We start from the raw sequence: 6,299 nt of genomic DNA, 5'->3' as shown, positions 1-6,299 counted from the left end.
TTTGTCCACATCATTCTCATATCTTAGCAAACAGCTGAGACTCATGTTGTTGTGTGTTTGTGAGCTTGTTTTGTCAGCTTGTGATGTAAAAGACTTTTGTCGTCTTTTTTGTTCTTCTTTTTAGCCCTAAAATGTGATTTATTTTTTTAAAGACTACTGCAGGAAAATCCGGCCTGACAAGATTTCACAAACTCTTGGAATCTGTCAATCACAACAGAAACCTGGCGGCTCGGGTCAACGCTGACACGGACGTGACTCGGTTGTGAACCAGCAGTTTTTGCGTTGAGTCAGTCTGAGATTTTTCCAAAGCTTTGCTGAAACTGAACCAGCGATGATCCTGTGGATCTCTGCTAAACTCTGTGGCTTCATACGTGAGTCATTCCTCCTCGTCCAAAGAAGCTGGGATTCCCCTGCGTGTCTCCATGCCTGGGGAGGGCCGCGTGCCCGGGGACACGTGTTCAGGAAACGGTGCACAACTGAGGAGAAACTGTGCTGCTCGCCTCGTCTGCTGTGTCGCCTCGTCTGCTGTGCTTCAGACGCTTCGTCTGGGAGCTGCCAAAGCAGGTGAACGGTGCTTGGGAACACCTTACCAACCCCCCCTGCTGTGGCCGCCCCCCTGCCTTAACTGGTGTAATTCTATGAGGAAACTGTGAATAGGAGGAAGAGGAGAGGCCGGACTGAGACGGGCTTTTCTTTACAGCGTAACTTAACTCCATTTCTTCCAGCGCAGCACCTTGACAGGAACAATCCCTTCAAATAATGGGTTACGTCGGGAGGCCTTCGCTGCAGGCGGCATCCCTGTAATTGCTCCACACTTCCTGGTTACAGGCAGTTGGGATGACATGGGAATGGGAGAGTCTCTGAAGACACACAAACTCATTGTGCCAAACCTGAGACAAGAACACACACACACACACACACCTTCTGATGTACCAATGTATTTCCTACGGATTTCTGTTCGGATTGTCTGATGAGGCAAATGAAGCCTTTTGGAAACTCAGTTTTTGTGGAGGAAGTCATTCAAATGGTCTTTAAAGTTTTCCTGAGCAGAGAATGAAGCGGTTGATGGTTTCCATCAAAGACTATGAAGAGGCAGAAACCGAGGCTTCATTCTGTTTCTAATGAACAGATCGTTTCCATTCGGAGATCAGCTGGAAGTCCTTCAGGTTCTGCTGAGGGTCACATGGTTCCTGCCGTCATAAAACAATCCCAGAGCTTGTATTGACACAAGGCTATGCGCGTTCTCGTGCGCTCTCCTGCCGCTCACAAACACATGCAGCCTGGTGGCAGATGGTGCAGCACGAGGCGGCTGGGGCTGTAAAACAAGCCCGCTCTCTTTGTCCACCTACGCAGCTCTCTGCTCACAGCGTCTATCAGATGGCGGCTCTTTATCAAGGTGTGGCTGACGGAGGCTCCACACAAAGCTCCATGCAGGCAGGCCGGTTCATCTCTGTGGAGTTCTGCTCAACGCTCAGTACATTTCCCTCCAGCGTTTCTGCATCCGCTGAGCTAAACCCAACTGGATCAGAACCATGGTTGACTAAACTCTGTGGGTTTCCTGTTTCTAGTTACCAAAAAAGTGTTTTGTGTGGATTTCTCTGCTTGTGTTTAGATTTGTACCTAGTCTTCAGGTTTGCTTCATTTATTTGATTCTGAGAGGGTTTAATGGAGGTTCTGTGAGGTTTTAATGGGAGGTTCTGTGAGGGTTTAATGGAGGTTCTGTGAGGGTTTAATGGAGGTTCTGTGAGGGTTCTGAGAGGGTTCATTGGAGGTTCTGTGAGGGTTTAATGGAGGTTCTGTGAGGGTTTAATGGAGGTTCTGTGAGGGTTTAATGGAGGTTCTGTGAGGATTCTGTGAGAGTTCATTGGAGGTTCTGTGAGGGTTTAATGGGAGGTTCTATGAGGGTTCTGAGAGGGTTCATTGGAGGTTCTGAGAGGGTTTAATGGGAGGTTCTATGAGGGTTCTGAGAGGGTTCATTGGAGGTTCTGAGAGGGTTCTGTGAGAGTTCATTGGAGGTTCTGTGAGGGTTTAATGGGAGGTTCTATGAGGGTTCTGAGAGGGTTCATTGGAGGTTCTGAGAGGGTTTAATGGGAGGTTCTATGAGGGTTCTGAGAGGGTTCATTGGAGGTTCTGAGAGGGTTTAATGGAGGTTCTGTGAGGGTTCTGAGAGAGTTCATTGGAGGTTCTGTGAGGGTTTAATGGGAGGTTCTATGAGGGTTCTGAGAGGGTTCATTGGAGGTTCTGAGAGGGTTTAATGGGAGGTTCTATGAGGGTTCTGAGAGGGTTCATTGGAGGTTCTGAGAGGGTTTAATGGAGGTTCTGTGAGGGTTCTGAGAGGGTTCATTGGAGGTTCTGTGAGGGTTCTGTGAGAGTTCATTGGAGGTTCTGTGAGGGTTTAATGGGAGGTTCTATGAGGGTTCTGAGAGGGTTCATTGGAGGTTCTGAGAGGGTTTAATGGGAGGTTCTGTGAGGGTTCTGAGAGGGTTCATTGGAGGTTCTGAGAGGGTTTAATGGGAGGTTCTGTGAGGGTTCTGAGAGGGTTCATTGGAGGTTCTGAGAGGGTTTAATGGAGGTTCTGTGAGGGTTCTGAGAGAGTTCATTGGAGGTTCTGTGAGGGTTTAATGGGAGGTTCTATGAGGGTTCTGAGAGGGTTCATTGGAGGTTCTGAGAGGGTTTAATGGGAGGTTCTATGAGGGTTCTGAGAGGGTTCATTGGAGGTTCTGAAAGGGTTTAATTGAGGTTCTGTGAGGGTTCTGAGAGGGTTCATTGGAGGTTCTGTGAGGGTTCTGTGAGAGTTCATTGGAGTATCTGTGAGGGTTTAATGGGAGGTTCTATGAGGGTTCTGAGAGGGTTCATTGGAGGTTCTGAGAGGGTTTAATGGGAGGTTCTGTGAGGGTTCTGAGAGGGTTCATTGGAGGTTCTGAGAGGGTTTAATGGGAGGTTCTATGAGGGTTCTGAGAGGGTTCATTGGAGGTTCTGAGAGGGTTTAATGGGAGGTTCTGTGAGGGTTCTGAGAGGGTTCATTGGAGGTTCTGAGAGGGTTTAATGGAGGTTCTGTGAGGGTTCTGAGAGAGTTCATTGGAGGTTCTGTGAGGGTTTAATGGGAGGTTCTATGAGGGTTCTGAGAGGGTTCATTGGAGGTTCTGAGAGGGTTTAATGCGAGGTTCTATGAGGGTTCTGAGAGGGTTCATTGGAGGTTCTGAGAGGGTTTAATGGGAGGTTCTGTGAGGGTTCTGAGAGGGTTCATTGGAGGTTCTGAGAGGGTTTAATGGAGGTTCTGTGAGGGTTCTGAGAGAGTTCATTGGAGGTTCTGTGAGGGTTTAATGGGAGGTTCTATGAGGGTTCTGAGAGGGTTCATTGGAGGTTCTGAGAGGGTTTAATGGGAGGTTCTATGAGGGTTCTGAGAGGGTTCATTGGAGGTTCTGAGAGGGTTTAATGGGAGGTTCTGTGAGGGTTCTACAAGGGTTCTCTAAAGGCCTCAGCGGTCTACGAGGCGCTCACGGTTACCCGCCTGCCTGTATGATAATACAGTGATGGGGGCTCTGTCAGACACCCGTCCCGGTCCATTATCAGGCTGTTGGGAGGAGGAGGAGATTATCCCTAATTGCAGCCGTTGTTTCAGCAGGGTGTTTCCTCCAGAGCGGAACCAGAGGGCGATTAGTGGGTTTGCAATGCTAGTGGACAAATCCTGTGTTGCTCAACAGCATAGCTGCTGCTGGTTGTGAGACGAAGACGTCTGTCTGCATCCTACAGATCACATCAATCAGGAAATGTTCCTGCTGCTTCCCAAACGAGGCTTCGCTGAGCGTCTTCTTGGTGACGGACGCATCCGGACGGACGTCTCCATGAGGCTCTCGTGTTACTCCGCGCTTTGCAGCTGTTTAATAATGAATGAAGCCGACCTGGACTGAGGTGTTAATGAGGAAAACATCAATCTGAGATGCTGGCTGGTTATTGCTCTGCTGCTCGGGCTCCTCTTTCTGCAGACGTTTGCTCTCTTCATGGTGGGGGCCTGAGAGGCTGGAGTGTTGAAGAGCACTCGACGGGTGAAGGTCGGCCTGAGAGGCTTTTCTGGAGTCTGACTGGCTGCACGGCGTGACTCTTGAGCTGGAAATGCTCCCCTTCACAGCAACTCAGTGCATGTAGTCCAACGTTTTCCCTAAACTTCTGTCCTTTTTCAGTTTAACAGAGAAAAGTCTGTCAGTTTATCAGAATGAAGCTTTCAAACCTGTTCAGAGAAAAAATCCTGTGTTTGTCCTTCAATGGGGAAAACCATTATTCAAAAGAGAAATATGTATAAATATTGATATCTAAAAAAGGCTGTGTGCATTTCTACCAGACGAGGCTGTAGATTCTGTGGATTATTGGGGAAAACGTTTGGTCACAGATGCTTTTGTTTCAGAAGGAAAAACCTGTGAGGATGGATCGGTCCGTCCCTGAAGCTGCTCTCCAGGGCAGACTGGGCATCCTGCAGGGGGGTTCTTGGTCCAGAATGGAGGTTAGTTTAGCCGGGACCCTTCTGTCTCCCACCCCCCTGAAAAACTCCAGGGGCAGGGGAAGCAGACTGTAGAAGCCCACCACCACGTCTTTGGGTCTTTTGCTGCAGATGATGAGGCGGTTCCGCTGAGACCGGTCCACAACGTCTTGCTTCTGTACTCAGCATCATCTAGTGATGAGCCAGACAATTTCAGATTTAAAGGGGGGGGGGGGGGGGGCGATGTAGAGAGGAAGGAGGAAGGGGGGGGGCAGGACAAAAAAACCTGGAATTCTTCCATCCGGGCTTCTCGGGTGAGCTAGAGAACATTGGATCGTGGGCCTTCATCCTCCACTTTGGTGCTGGTCCAGCAGTTGAACTGAACTCACCAGAACCTTCTGACCCGTTCCATGATGTAAGCTCCAGAAAAGCAGCATTTGCAGCCTGTGGTTCTGATGTCAAATAGCATCAGGGTAAAAAAGACATGAATCTGATTGTTGGGTGAATTGTTCCTTATTTAGAATAGACTCTCTGCATATCAACCGTGTTTCTTTGCCCCCCCCCTACAGCATTCATCCCCCATGTTCACACAGACATAGAATCCCATCAAAGGTAAAGTGGGCGGAGCCTCCATCACAGCAGAAAAACAGGACAGGCAACAAGGAAGTGAAAACATCCGCCAGAAGGAGGCGGAGCCAAGCAGCTTCTGTCACCTGATGGCAGCGTAAACAGGAAGTGACGGCAGGAGGTGCACCCCAGAGGGGAGGGGGGGGGGGTGATGCACCTCTATGGAAACTGAAACAGATGCCATAAAGTCAGACGGTTTGCGGCTCCTTTAACCTTCAAGGACCAAAAGCTTTGATCGTGTTACAGAATATTTCCCTGAAAGTATTTCCTGCTCTGTTTGATCAATTTATCAATGATTGTTCCAGCCTGTCAGTCATCTACAGCACAGGTTCATGGGGGGACATGGAACTGTTATAATTCATCACAGACTGTGAGAGCTTGGATTCGTTCAGTGGAAAAACATTTTTCCGTTTCTGTGACAGACTTTAAAACTGAAGATCTTGATGTTTCTTTTCAGGCTGACAGGTGGAGTTCGGGTCACCTCCGGGCTGCTCCTCCTCAGCCTCCAGCCGGAGGAGGAGCAGGTGAGCATAGGTTTCTCCCCAGAGGAGTCTTTGAACCATGGCCAAAGTTTGTCAAATGAAAGCACGTGACGCGTGTTCGAGTCCGTAAGAGGCAATGTGGTAAAAGGCAAATGTTTCCAGTGGTGACGGCTGAAGCATTCAGGTACAGTTCGTGTCTTTGCACTTTTTTTTATAGGTGACCAACAGAAATAGCTGTGGACGCTTCTGTCACAGTTAAAAGGTCCTCATGGCTGACCAAGTTCTGTGTGAGTCTGTTTTCTGTTTGGACTGAATGTGAGCAAAAAGCATTTTCTGTATAATCAACACCATGGAAATTATTCTGAATTTTCAGAAAAGTTTGAGTTTAAAAAAAGATCTTATTTCTGAATGAAAATAAAGAAGCTTCAATGTGAAGAACAAATATTAATTATGACAGAAAAAAAAGAATTGTTCATGATTCTACATGCAGAAAGGTAAACCAACCCCCCCCCCCCCCCACTACACACATTCACCTGATGCACGCCAGCATCCCTAAACGACAAGAACAACACTGGCTCCACTTCATCAGGCTTTTAATTTGAAAAGATGCCTCCAACCGGCTTGATCAGGCCTCCAACGATGAAAATGAGAAGTTTGCTTTTGGTGACAACTGTTGCCTCGGTGAGGGGTTCAATCAACAAGCTGAGGAGGTTGGA

Source organism: Oryzias latipes, chromosome 7 (genome assembly GCF_002234675.1).
Source record: "Oryzias latipes chromosome 7, ASM223467v1".
Classification (NCBI taxonomy): domain Eukaryota; kingdom Metazoa; phylum Chordata; class Actinopteri; order Beloniformes; family Adrianichthyidae; genus Oryzias; species Oryzias latipes.
The sequence above is the reverse complement of the archived record's forward strand: the minus strand, read 5'-3'. Positions refer to the sequence as shown.